The 13246-nt window shown below is 43.2% G+C and overlaps 1 long non-coding RNA gene across 1 annotated transcript in view; it reads left to right on the top strand.

Annotated features, from left to right (window-relative positions):
- Positions 1-943: 943 nt before the first annotated feature.
- Positions 944-13246, top strand: part of LOC128328427 (uncharacterized) — a 78470-nt gene continuing 66167 nt past the window's right edge. Inside the window, exon 1 of the long non-coding RNA XR_008309204.1 lies at positions 944-1132. This is a non-coding gene — a long non-coding RNA (uncharacterized LOC128328427). The remainder of the gene's footprint in view (positions 1133-13246) is intronic.

Raw genomic sequence — 13246 nt, 5'->3', positions numbered from 1 at the left:
ATTTTATTTTATTTTATTTATAGCTATGTAAACTGCTTTGGGAACTTTTGTTGAAAAGCGGTATATAAATGTCATATTTGTATTCATTAGCAGGGGCCCACCAAGGAGACATGTATTAATTATTATTCTATTCTGAGCTGGTCTGAACTCTTCCTTTCCACTTTCCCTGCCTTATTTGCAGATGAAAACTGAGATGGGGTTCAATTGTTTGGAGGGGAGATTCTAAAGTATTTATGGGGGTGACATCCTAAATATTTTCAGTGTGGATGCAATGATCTCAATTTAGTAGTGGAGATTTTCCTTTCATAAAACACACACAAAACTATTTTGCGCTGAGCCTCTGTGGGTGGTGCTGGCAGCTGCAGCAGAACTTCAAACATTGGCAATCTTAACAAGTTATTTACTTGGAATGCACTGGGGAACTATGCTAAATCATGGCACAGGGTCATTCCTGGGGCATTCTGAGTACAAAACAGTGATACTCTGATGAACCCCTTACATCAAATTGGGGAAAACCTCCCCCACTCAAATTTCATTGGAATGATGAATTTATTTAGATTTAAACCATTACTAATTTTATCAGATATGAATGTATCACCATTTGATATAGAAGACATACATTGTTTTGGTGTTCAGACTTTACATTCTTTTGGGAGAATATATATTACTAGCAGACCCTGCACAAAGCATTTGTGTGCTCTTCAACACACACCTTCTGCCCCAGTCCCTGCTTCTGGGCCCAGCCACCTCTCCTCCCCACTGCCACTTCTGCCTTCGCACTTTCTTTTCTCCCTCTTAGGCTTTGCCTCCATGGCCGGGCCGGGCCTGAGCTGCCTCTGGCCTCCGCGACTGGGCCCACCGCTGCCGTGGCGACCAATCCTCCTGGGTGCGCCTCAGCCAATCAGGCGCATCCGCCACCCAGCCAATCAGCTGGGCTCTGGGATGCACATTCCAAGGCACACCCAGGAGAATTAATATAATAGATTTGAGTCAAAGGACCAGGTTTCAGGACAATTCAGTATGGAATGATTTAGATCAGACTCTTACCAACATTTTTACTTCTTTACTGATCCATTCATTTTAATAGCTGTTGATACCAGTGCCAAGATAGGGCAAAGGAACTGCATAAGAGGTGAGACATTAGGATTTTCCTCAAAGAGCTGAGCTCTTTACCTTTCAGGACCTCCAAAGGCTCTGTTATTAACAGAATCCAGTCTCTATTTGTCCTTGTTTGTACTTTTCTTTTTATAACTGTAATGGGAATCACATTGATGTGGAAATGGATCTATTGACATTTATTGGCCCAATGGGTAATTAGTGAAACAAATTATATAATCCTGTAAGAGTCAGAAGCTTCATGTTTTGCTGACTTTAAAGTGCTTACTAGACCAGAGTCATATGCCATTTCAATTATCTCCCCCCCGCCCTGCCCATTGGACCCTTGCCCCACTGGTGGCTCTTTCTAATAATATGATTGTCCAGGTATTGAAAAGATTGCACTGGAATGCAAATGTGCAATAAGAAATTAATCATTTATTAATGACTCCCAAGATGTTATGCTTGAGAGAACAATTGCTATTTTTTCAGTCTGATCACTTCGAAATTTTTGATGCAATAGTACAAGAAATTAGACTCTTTGTTGTTGCCTTCAGTTCATCTTGTTCAGCAAGGATGGTTTGATGGCCAGCATGTGGCACGGAAGCACATTCTGACAGGAGTAATGAGAACGTTGAGGTGGAAAGGCACACCAGAAATGTATTCCTCTTTTTCTCACTTGTGGAGAAGATATAACCATCTGTTGAGATGTTAAAATGTTGACTACCAATTCTGGTTCAGCAAGGTTTAGCAGCCCTTGGAAGAGAGTCACTAAGGTCATTCACATGACCTTCTGCTGTGCCGGAGAGGAAGGGCAGGGGGAAGGCAGGAGAGCACCTACTTCCCCCCAAGATGATCCAGCGGTGATCATAGCCATGCAGCTCTCACACTCACATGACTGATACTTCCATGAACCATTTTGGAGGCTGGGAAAATGTGTCCCAGCCTCCAGATATCCCACAATGCACCTCATGATGAATGCAGTGCATTGGGGTCTTCCCCCATGAGCCAGGCTCTCTAGGTGCCCAGCTCTGTGTATGCTCAGGCTGCACTCAGCCCAAGCATTCACATGACCACATACCTAGGTTAAAGGGTGCTCTTGCGCTACCTGGCAGGTCAGTGCTGGGGTTGGTCTTGATCCTGATGCTTCACACAAGTAGCCCTACCCCAGGTGAACAGCCTCACTAAGTTGTAAACCACCACGAGATGCATGTTTTTAGTGGTACAGAGATATGCCAAATGAATAACTAAATACATTTTGGCCTTGGTTGTAAAAGGTTTGAGAAGTCATAATAATGCAATTGGTAATCAAAATGCCACAGCCCAATGACAGGACTATCCATCTTCATTGTTTAGAAACTCCCTGATGGGGTTGGTTTGAGTCAGCCATGTCCCATCACTCTTTCTGTCTTTCCACCTTGTCTTGAATGGGACCTTTTATCTTCAAGAAAGCACTGAAAGCAGTTTGCAATTACAGAATGAATTTGACAATGACAAGAATCTCATGCTTCCATAAGACCTCTTGCCACTATGGTCCTATTCTATAGACCATCCATGAAGCAAAATGAACTGGGCTGCCTAGGGCAGCACATTTGGCCTCCTCTTTTCAAGGCTCCAGACTGGGAGGTGGCAGAGTTGCTGCTGTGTGCACTGCCCTGAGAAAACCAGTCAACACCAGTTATAAATTCTGCCAATTATAACCTCTGCAGGGAGTGTGTGGCAAGCCATGTTGGTGGAACAAGAAATCTGAGGCATCTTTTCAGTGTCTTTTTCACGAAAATCCATGGCACTGGGAATAAATCCAGTAATGCGACTTGCATGAGTGTGGATTTAAAGAAAAGTCAGGGCTACCTCCCAGCTTCACTGTAGCCCATCAATGGAGCCTTACAACGCTGTTAGGGTGCACATAATGTGAGCCAATATATTTGCCCTCTCCACCCTTCTGGGATAGAGAAAGAAATCCTACAGTCAGGGCTGTCTGTATTCTATACTTCTGTGACAATTATGGAAGTGGGCCCATATTTAATCATGCGGGATCCTCAGCTTTCTTTTTTAAAGAAGCAGGTTTCTAGCCCTTATGGCTTTTTAAATGGTGTTGAAAATGTACGGGCTGTGCCACTGCAATGTGACAAATAAGAGGCTATAGAGCTGCAACCTTTGGGATCAGGGCCAGGGAGAAGGTGTAAATCTTTGCTGAAGCCAATTCAATTTATTGAGAGAAAACATCCCTATTCTTAAATTTACATGTGCGAATTGTAAGATAGATGTGGCTCAGGGAACACAGCTAGGAAGAGGAGTTGCCAAGAATGCCAGTCAAATTTATGTTATATCTAAACTAGAAGCCACAGACATACTGCCCCTGTATTCATGATCTGGCAGTATTCTTTTCAGTTCCCTCACTTACTGCTTGCCAGTAACAAAAGCCCATGACTGTAATCATCCTGGCATGCTTATCAGCTGCTCAACCCATGCCATGAAAGATAAACCTCCTCTTTGCCACCAGCCAGGCTGATTTTGCTTGCATGCTCTGTCTAGAATTTCAGGCAGGCTGAGAGAGATTATCTTCTTTTCAGAAATTTGAAATTGGCTTGAAAAGGGGCTTGTTGCTTAGGGTGTGTACACTCATCTGACCTTGACCTGTGGCAAAAAGGTTTTGTATTTCTTGACCAGAAGTGACAGTTAAAAATTAATGTTGATCTACCTTATAGGGTTGTTGTAAGGATTATTCCCAAATAATATATGTGAAGCACTATGAAATACGATATACTTGATAAGAATTAGGAACAAAAACCAAACTGACCAATTGGGAGACAATGGCAGCAGCAGGAGGGGAGGGGAAGAATAGCACAGAAAAAAAGGAAAAAGCTGGTGGGAGGAGGGGAGAAATTTGTATAAGAGTGCTGGGGAAAACATATTGTGGCTGACATATAGAGCAATGGAGTGCTTGCAAGATGTTGGGCTGGTGCAAAACCGTTGTGCTAGCTAGTTCTGCTAAGTCTGGAGCTTATACTCCAGACTAATGTTGCACTACGGCAAGCAAGCTTTTGGTTGCACAACAGTTGCCTACCTGCAGCACACTTCATTTGCTTTGATGGCAACCTTTGAGCAAGAGTGCTACAGTGCAATAGCACAATTGCACAAATCCCCATTTTTTACTACAACTAAATTAACATTTAGCACAGATGTGCTTGTTCTGCAAGCATTACTCTGGATGTCAGCCAATCTATATATTTATTTCTCCTAGGCATACCTGTTGCTCATCCAGTGCGTGGCAACTCTTGTGAGAGTTCACAAGCAGAAACACCTGACTGGGCAGTGAAGATTCCATATGCAGATAGGGAGAAGGAGCCTGTGAGAGCAGAAGCACCATGGTGATTAGGCAGTGGGGATTCCATATGCAGATACGGAGGAGGAGCCTGTGATGGTTAAGGACAGTTGGATTGCAAATTTTACTGGTCGTAAGATGTTCTTGATTGTAGAGGAGAGAAATCTATCTATATATAAAAGGATAGCAGGCAGGGGTCTACGAAGAGAGGGTCGTGAGGGAGGAAAGAGCCCCTTCAGGAGAAGGAGGCTGCCGTTGTGTGAATTAGATGAGGAAACAAGATGAACAAGATCTGTTAACACAGGGAGGGAGGGAGAAAACATGAAGGGAGCAGAGGCATATCTAGGGAAAATAGCGCCTAGGGCAAACATTGAAATTGCACCCTTGTTCAAACATGACACCCATCTTTCAGATAACTTTACCATAATATCAGCTCAAAAATACAAGTCAAGCCCGTTAATCTTTTAATATTTCAAAAACTGTTTAGCAGTGGACGTAGCCTGGCCAAAAAGTGCTAGAAAACTACAAATATCAGTATGCTGGGGCTCATTAAATACCCAAATATTATGTGGAGGTGTACTTGGGAAACTAAACAGAAGTGCCTGTCTAATTCTCTACTATGCATTGTAGCACCACTATTACATAAATTTTAAAAATCAATGGAGAATTTGACTTTTCCCAGATACTCTGAAAATAATTAAAGGATATGCAGAGTAAACTGTGTCACTGCTTGGAATATATTCTAGTATTTCAGAAAGACAGTTAAAATGAGAGAAAGAGAGCAAGGAACTCCCAGTGGGCCTTAATACTAAGGATTTCACACTGATTCAAGGACAAACTCACCATTAATAGCCATATTATTAAGACATCACATTTAACTCACTTATCACAAGAAGCAAAGTAAGAGCAAATGAATACAATCCTAGCTCATAAGCTTTAGCTCAGTATTCACAAGCCCTGATTCTCTGTACATAGTGCCAATCTGACTATGTGTACAGTGACATATTAATTTTTAATTTTTTTACCTGTAGCACCTTTGGGGGGGGTCTTAAAGGCCATGGGGGGTCTGCAAAGGTTTCCCTCCCCCTGCTGGCCTCTAGGGTCTCACAGGGACCATTTGAGCATGTGCGGTGGCCATTTTTAAAAATATTTTTTTAAAAAAATGGTGGCTGAAAACAAAATGGCCACTGCACATGCGCAAATGGCCTCTGTGAGGCCTGGCATGACCTAGGGCCTCACAGAGGTCATTTGAGCATGCGTGGTGGCCATTTTGTTTTCCGCTGCCATTTAAAAAAAAGTTTAATTTTAAAAAATCGTGCCCCCCTTCAAGTGGCACCTGGGGCACATGCCCTGCCTGCCATTCCCTAGATACACCCCTGGAAGGGAGGGGGAAGAAAGAGTGGGGAAGAGTGAGTGGAGGAGAGAGAAAGACAAAAAGAAGGGAGGGGAAAGAGAGACAGAAGGAAGGACAAGAGACGGGCCCGGGCCTGTCAGTGGCCTGAGGGGACTGAGCAACCATGGTGGTGGTGGCAGCGAGGAACGGCTCAGTCAACCACTGCTGCTGCTCCTGTGGGGAGGAGCAGACATGGGGCTCAGGTGGGGAGGTCTCTGAGGATAGGAGGCTGCAGCTTGACCAACAGGTGCCAGCAACGCTGCAGCCGCAACCAAGAGAGATGAGGTGGAGTAAAGGGATGGAGGAGCAGGAGCAGGAGTGTGGCTCAGGTGAGTGTGGAGGTCTCTCTAAGGTGAGGGGGGCTGTGGCAGGGGGTGAAGAGAGCAATCAAGTACTAGCGTGCAGATGCTCTGCGCAGGTTAAACCAGTTTTCTTTAAAACATGTTGAGTATTCTGAAATGAATGCAGAATAGGTGGGGAAGCAGTTTAAAATGCTGCTTTAACAGAAGTCTGTTCCCAACTCATTTGAAGAATGGGAGGGGGGAAGCAATCTGGAATAAAATGCTGCTTCAGAACAAACCTATCCCCTCCTACTAACGAGTCAAATAGGCATATTGAAAAGAGATTATTGTCTTTATATTAAGCAGGGAAAGAGCAGCTGGCTCTATTAAACCCCAACACAACATCCCTCCAGTGGCTATGGCTGATGCCTGTGTTGTGGTTCTTTTTAGATTGTAAGCCCTTTGGGGACAGGGGACATATTATTATTATTATTTATCTGTGTAAACCGAACAAAGAGACACCTGTTAAAGTGGTGATTCGCTTATATTTAGCATGGGGAGAGCAACTAGCCCTATCCAACCCCAGCACAGCATCCACCCAGTGGCTATTGCTGGTGTTTACCTTGTTTCTTTTTAGGTTGTGAGAACTTTGGGGTCAGGGGACCATCTTATTTATGTGTTTGTTTTTTGTATGTAAACTACTTGGAGAACTTTGGTTGAAGAGCGGTATATAAATATCAGTAGTAATAGTCGTTGTTGTCGTTGTTGTAGTAAACCGCTCTGTGAATCATTATTGAAAAGTGGTATCAAAATTAGTAGTAGTAATAGTGAAAATAAAGGCTGAGTTTTGAGCTGGCGGTGAATGCTCTGGGGGAAAGTTGTTTTAACCCCAATGCGGTGAATGCTCTGGGGGAAAGTTGTTTTAACCCCAATCCTGAGCATGTTCAGGGGTAGTACTACTTTTGCACCAACACCCCAAGGAGACATGAGACACAAGACTGATGGTGAAAAGGGCCAGAATTTAATCAATATATATCAAACTGGAACAGTAACGAAACTGGAATTGGCCTCTCCACACCCACTGTGCAGTTCCTAAAGGCATGCCACTTCCATGGCAACCTTAGCCTAATCAACACAGGTGAGGACACCTTGGCTCCAGGCAGCCCCATAGCTCTAGAGCAGAGGCTGCCTATCTTAGCCAACCTAAGGTCAGGTCTTTGTCCTTGGCGGCATCTGCTGCCCCCGAAGCCACCAAGCCTTTCAAGGGGATGTTGTCTGACTGTAGAGCAAACTAGGTCAGACTTCCCTGATCCGCAAAGCCTCTAGGGATCTGACTGACTGCCCTCTAGCCAAACGCTTATCTAAAGGTGTTCACCAAGGCTTAGCTGTTTCTTCCCACCACACTGCACCTGTCACAGCGGGGTTTAGCCTAACTTAACACCCCGTACTGCCCACTAGGGGTGTGCACGAAACGATTTTTTGTGATTCGATTTGTACCCGAATTGAAACACCCCCGTTTCGATTTGTGTCCGAATCTGACCTATCCGAATCAGCCCAGATTCGATTTGGATCCAAATTTATCCGAATCTGAATCGATTTGGATCGGAAAAATGGGTCATGGGGTCAAAAGAGTGGAGTCGGGTGGTACTGCCTAATGGGTGGAGGCTACCACCCCAATTTTTTTAAAAAAAAAGGGGCAAAGGGTTGATTTAAATTTTTTTTTTGAAGTTTATGTGTCTAAGATTTTTTTTTTTGCTAGTAGCAGTAGCAAATGAGAGTGGATTCATGGTTTCTCATTGAAAATCTCATATGCAACCAGAGAATCTACACTCAGAACACTTCCAAAACAACAGAACTCAGTACACCATGGGTTATCAAGCCATGGGGGTGGTTGGCACCCTATGTTCACTATGCCACCACTCTCTCTGGGCCACCCAAGTGCCCCACATGTGCAATTCTGGGGCTGCTGAAACCTCCATTCTTCACTATGGGGGAAAAGAGTAAACTTCACTTCAAAAATCAAATAATAATGAGCCCTTTGCCCAATCACTCTGAAACCTAGGTGGTAGCAGGCACCCATAGGGGCACTACCACCCAACCCACTCTTCCCCCTCCAAAATAACATCAACATCACACATCTACAACACCTGCAGAGCTTTGCAAAGAACAAGTTTTCGTCACGCACATTCACATCCCCCCCCCAGAAATGCAATTTATCCACACATAAGAGTGTGAAACAACAACAAACACCACACATAAATTTTTAAATTCAATTGCTGCAACCCCAAAGCCCATGCTCCGCTGCTGAAACCCCAAAGCCCATGCTCCCCTGCTGCAACCTCAAAGCCCCGCGCTCCCCTGCTGCCACCCCAGACCCCGCGCTGCGCTCCCCAACCCCAGACCCCGCACTCCCCTGCTGGCCAATCTTCAGGGTGGAAGGGCCGGAAATTCAAACAGATGTCAAAACTCAAAATGGAGACTGAAGGAGAAAGATTTTTTGTGATTGCAAAAATGGAGTTCCAAAACAGCCGAAACAACAAAACGTTTTGTATCCGAAACAGGGACGTTTTGTTTTGGCTACAAAATTTTCTGTTTTAAGCATTGGGTGTTTTGTTTTGGCTACAAAACAGCCGAAATGGCCTGTTTTGTGCACAAAACATTTTGTGTCCGAAACGAAACGCACATCCCTACTGCCCACCAACCATGCAAAATTGCAGCCAATCCCAGCCTTAGTTCCTCTAAGAAAATCTTGGTGCCCCTTGTTGAAAGATGGACTCTGTCACCCCTATACAACTCCAACGCTGAAAATATTATATCAGGATGTGCCAAACCTCCACCCAGGGTCTCTACAAAATTTGCCAATGCAGCATTGATCTTCCTCCTGGCCCTATCAATCCTCCCAGGTCTATCAGCCCCCCTCCAGACCCTGCGCTGCAGCAGGATGGACCACACAATGATCAAGTCTTGGAGCCAGCCCTGCACCATTGCAAGATCAGCATGAACCTTAAGGATAAGGGAGAGTCCTGACTGTCTCATTAGATTGTTTTCCCCCAGATGGACCACGAGGATATCTGGAGGCGGCATACCCTGCAAGAATTCCAGCAATGCTGGTAAAAATTGGGCAAAGAGCATACCCTGTTGGCCAAGAAAGGAAACTGAAGCCCACTCCCCAGTCCTAGCTGTGTTCTGGGTACTGCGTCATGCACCCACTTGTAGGCCCAGAACACAATTGAATGCCTGAGGATGAGGACGGTATCAGCCAGTGATACCGGTCCTGCAAGGAGAACAACAATACCAGTGACTACAGCCAAAAACTCTAACACACATATCTATGGTATACCCCTTGTCATGGACTCTGGAAGAGCAAATACAGGATACAGCTGGCAGATACATTATACTGAGGTTCCAAACTCAGCAACAACTCAAAGTGACAATATCCTCAATTTATGCTCCAAATGATAACAAGATTTAATTTTACGAGCAGTTTTTTTCAGTCACTGCTGGAGATAGTTGAAGGAGAAGTATTTGTGATGGGAGATTGGAATGCAGTTCTCTCATTAACCCTTGACAAGTCAGGACAACATAAGAAGAACTCTGGCAAATTGCCAAGAAGTGCATTGGATTACATGACACTTCTATCTTTAGAAGACACATGGTGATACAAGCATCCTTTGGAAAAGGGCTATACAGTAATCCCTCGACCTACGAACTACTCAACTTACGTTGTTTTCGAGTTACGAGCAACAAAAAAGACCGGAAATAGTTGCTTACCGGAAGTAGTTGCTTACTCGACCTACGAATGTTCAGATGCGGCTTCCTCGAATTACGAGTGCTTTGAGACTTCCGTGGTGCGCTCCTCGACTTACGAAAATTTCAACCTCCGAACGTGCGTTCGGAATGGATTATTTACGTAAGTCGAGGGACCACTGTACCTTTTTCTCCCAACCCCATCAAACTTACTCCAGAATAGATATGTGTATGATCTTGAAATCTACATTACCAAGACTGATTAAGGTGGAAGTGGCTCCGCTTATGTATACTGATCACAACCCGCTAGTAATTAGACTTAACAGAGGACACACAGGGGCAAGAAGGTGGAGATTGAAGAATCTTCTGTTAAGCTGAAGTGCCAAGATGAATTAAGAGTTTCTTCCAGAAATATATGACATCAGAATTCTCATTATTCTCTGTATGGGACTCTAGTAAAGCTTTCATGAGAGGATTGTTTATCTCGGAGACCTCAAGGAGGAAGAGGGATTTGCAAAAGCAGAAGGAGTCCCTATTAAATGAGCTGAACCACTTAGAAATGACTCACAAGATGAATCCATCGAAGGACATATGGCAGAGTATAAAGGGCTTCTCAAACAAATGGATCTCATAGAAGCAAAAGAGACATACAAGAAAATAATTTATGCAAAACAAAAACACTTTGAGCAGGGTAACCCGATAAATTACTGGTATACCAATTGAGAAAAGAACGTGAGAGGAGAGTCATCATCTCCATATGGAATGGGAAAGCGTTTGTTTCAAAGACGGATAGAATGATTGACCAGTTTACAGACTATTAGACTAAATTATACAGAAAAGAAATGACGGATCTGGAGGAGACTATAAAGTACTTAGAAAATCTACAGATATCAGAGTTCACGGATAGACAGAAAGAACTACTGAACAAACCAATTTCTGAAGAGGAAACAAGAGAGTCAATACAATGTTTAAAAAATAATACCCCTGGCCCGGATGGATTTTCTTTGGTTTATTACGAGTATTTTCAGTAAATATTAATTAGCCCATTGACTCAGGTAATGAATGAAATACTACACTGCCATGCGCTGCCCTCCTCCTGGCAAGAAGCATTCATATCTCTTATCCACAAGGAAGGGAAGGATGCAACTCAACCTGAATCATACTGACTAATTTCTTTGTTGAATGTTGGCTACAAACTCTTCGTGGCGATTTTGACAGGAAGGTTGAAGGGCTTTTTGACTGATGTAATCCTGTTTGATGTAGATCAAACAGGATTTATACCTAAGAGATACCTAAAAGACAATTTGAGATTTGCACTGAATGCAATAGATGATATTTCAAAGAGGAAGAGTAAAGCAGTGATGATTTTCCTGGACGCAGAGAAAGCTTTTGATAATCTGGACTAGTCTTTTCTGTTTAAGGTTTTGGAAAGAATGAACTTTGAACTAAATTTCCTTTCTTGGATTCAAAGTATCTATCAGGAGCAATCGGCAAAGATAATAGTGAATGAGATTCTATTTTAAAAATGTGCCATCAACAATGGTACTAGACAAGGGTGCCATCTCTCCCCACTGCTGTTCTTTTTGGCTCTCAAACCTCTGGCAAAGAAGATCTGACAGGAGCAAAGACTTTACGGAATTAAGATGGCAAATCATGAGCATAAAATAAAATTGTATGTGGACGATGTGGTTCTCACAATTACTCGACCAAAGGACTCCCTAGATGCAAAATGGAACATATAAACCAGTACAGTAGGATCTCGGGATACAAGATTAATAAAAGCAAAACACAGATCATCACATGGAACTTGTCAGCTATGGAATTATTGTATATGAAAGACAAGACTGGATTTCAGATGACAGCAAAACCTATTAATTATTTGGGGATTAATCTAACAGGAAACAATAAAGACCTGTTCAAGAACAATTATCTACCAGTGTGGAATCTTATCTTAGCAGACTTTAATAGGTGGAAAAAACTAAATCTTTCTTGGCTGGGAAAGACAACATCTGTTAAAATGAATATTTTACCAAGAATGAATTTTTTATTTCAAATGATTCCAATTAAGATTGAAGATAAGACGTTGAACACATGGCAGAGGCATATAAATTCCTTTATTTGGGCTTAGAAGAAGCCAAGAATCAAGTTCAGGATTATGCAAGAGGCGGAGGATTGGCTGTCCCTAACTTGAAACTATACTACCATGCCAGTTGTTTGACATGGATCTTGGATTGGATCAGAGAACCATACAGTTTGAACACTGACATGGAGGGATCAGATCTGTCGGATGGACTACATAAGTTTTTATGGACTAACATAAAAAGAAATGATCGGGAAAGAAAGTCCCACACAATCAGAAACAGTCTGCTAAGTATCTGGGACAAGTATAAGAAAAGGATCAGCCCAGATTTATCACCCTTGGCATCTATTTTAAACATTATTTTTCCCAAGAAGAAGAAAAATCCAATAAGTTTGGTTTTTGGAGAAAGAAGGCATTTAGTATGCAAAATTTAACTGCTGGGAAAGCAAAACCTAAATCTATTCAAACTCTCACTTTGGAAAGTTCTGAGGAACCTTCGTGCTTTCATTATTTACAAATTAGCTCGATAGTGAAGAAAGAAATACAAAAACAAAGTGGTAAGCTCAGAGACAATGGAATTTGAAGTATTAATAACCAAAAAGGCTGATCACTTATTGGGATTGATATACAAGTTGCTGTTGAAATATGGCTCAGAAACAGAACAGATTAAAGATTGCATGATTAAGTGGATGCAAAACTTAAAAAGGACAATTGATATTCAACAATGGGAACATAAATGGAAGACGAATATTAAATTTCCAGCTCTCCTCCTGGACTGGCCCTTCATCACTGGCCAGCTCTGGTTTACATAACCCTTGGCAGATGGGGCAAGTATCGGAGATCTTGTGTGAGTTGCCCCTGATCCTGCGACAACTCGCCGTCTTCAAGCAACAGCATGCTGCTATTTGGTAGGGGCCAGGCAGATGCTCCCTGGATGGGGCAAGCAGCTGCCTCCAGGGTTGCATGGCCGGGGGGGACCAACACCAGCCACACCAGGAGGCTAGGTTCCCGAGTGCCAGCCTGATCTCTTGTGGCAGCCCATGGCCCGTTGGGGGATCCCCTACAAGACATCTTAAGAAAACTGCCGCAACATGGACTTTCTATTTCTGCAGAGAAATGTCAGTTTTGCACACACTCAGTGATGCACTTGAGATACACAATATCTCAGAGTCATGTACATCCCAAGCAGTGTTCCCTCTATTTTTTCTCTCTCATTTGTGTGTGAAATGAGTTTTGTTCTGGGCAGCATTATCAAGGCAGTGTGTTTGCATGTGCATTCAGAGTTGGGCCCTCCTGATTAAACGTGAGCAGGATCTAAGATTAAC

Source organism: Hemicordylus capensis, chromosome 5 (genome assembly GCF_027244095.1).
Source record: "Hemicordylus capensis ecotype Gifberg chromosome 5, rHemCap1.1.pri, whole genome shotgun sequence".
In the NCBI taxonomy this organism is placed as follows: Eukaryota; Metazoa; Chordata; class Lepidosauria; order Squamata; family Cordylidae; genus Hemicordylus; species Hemicordylus capensis.
Note: the sequence above shows the minus strand (reverse complement) of the source record. Positions and strands in the feature narration are given on the sequence as shown.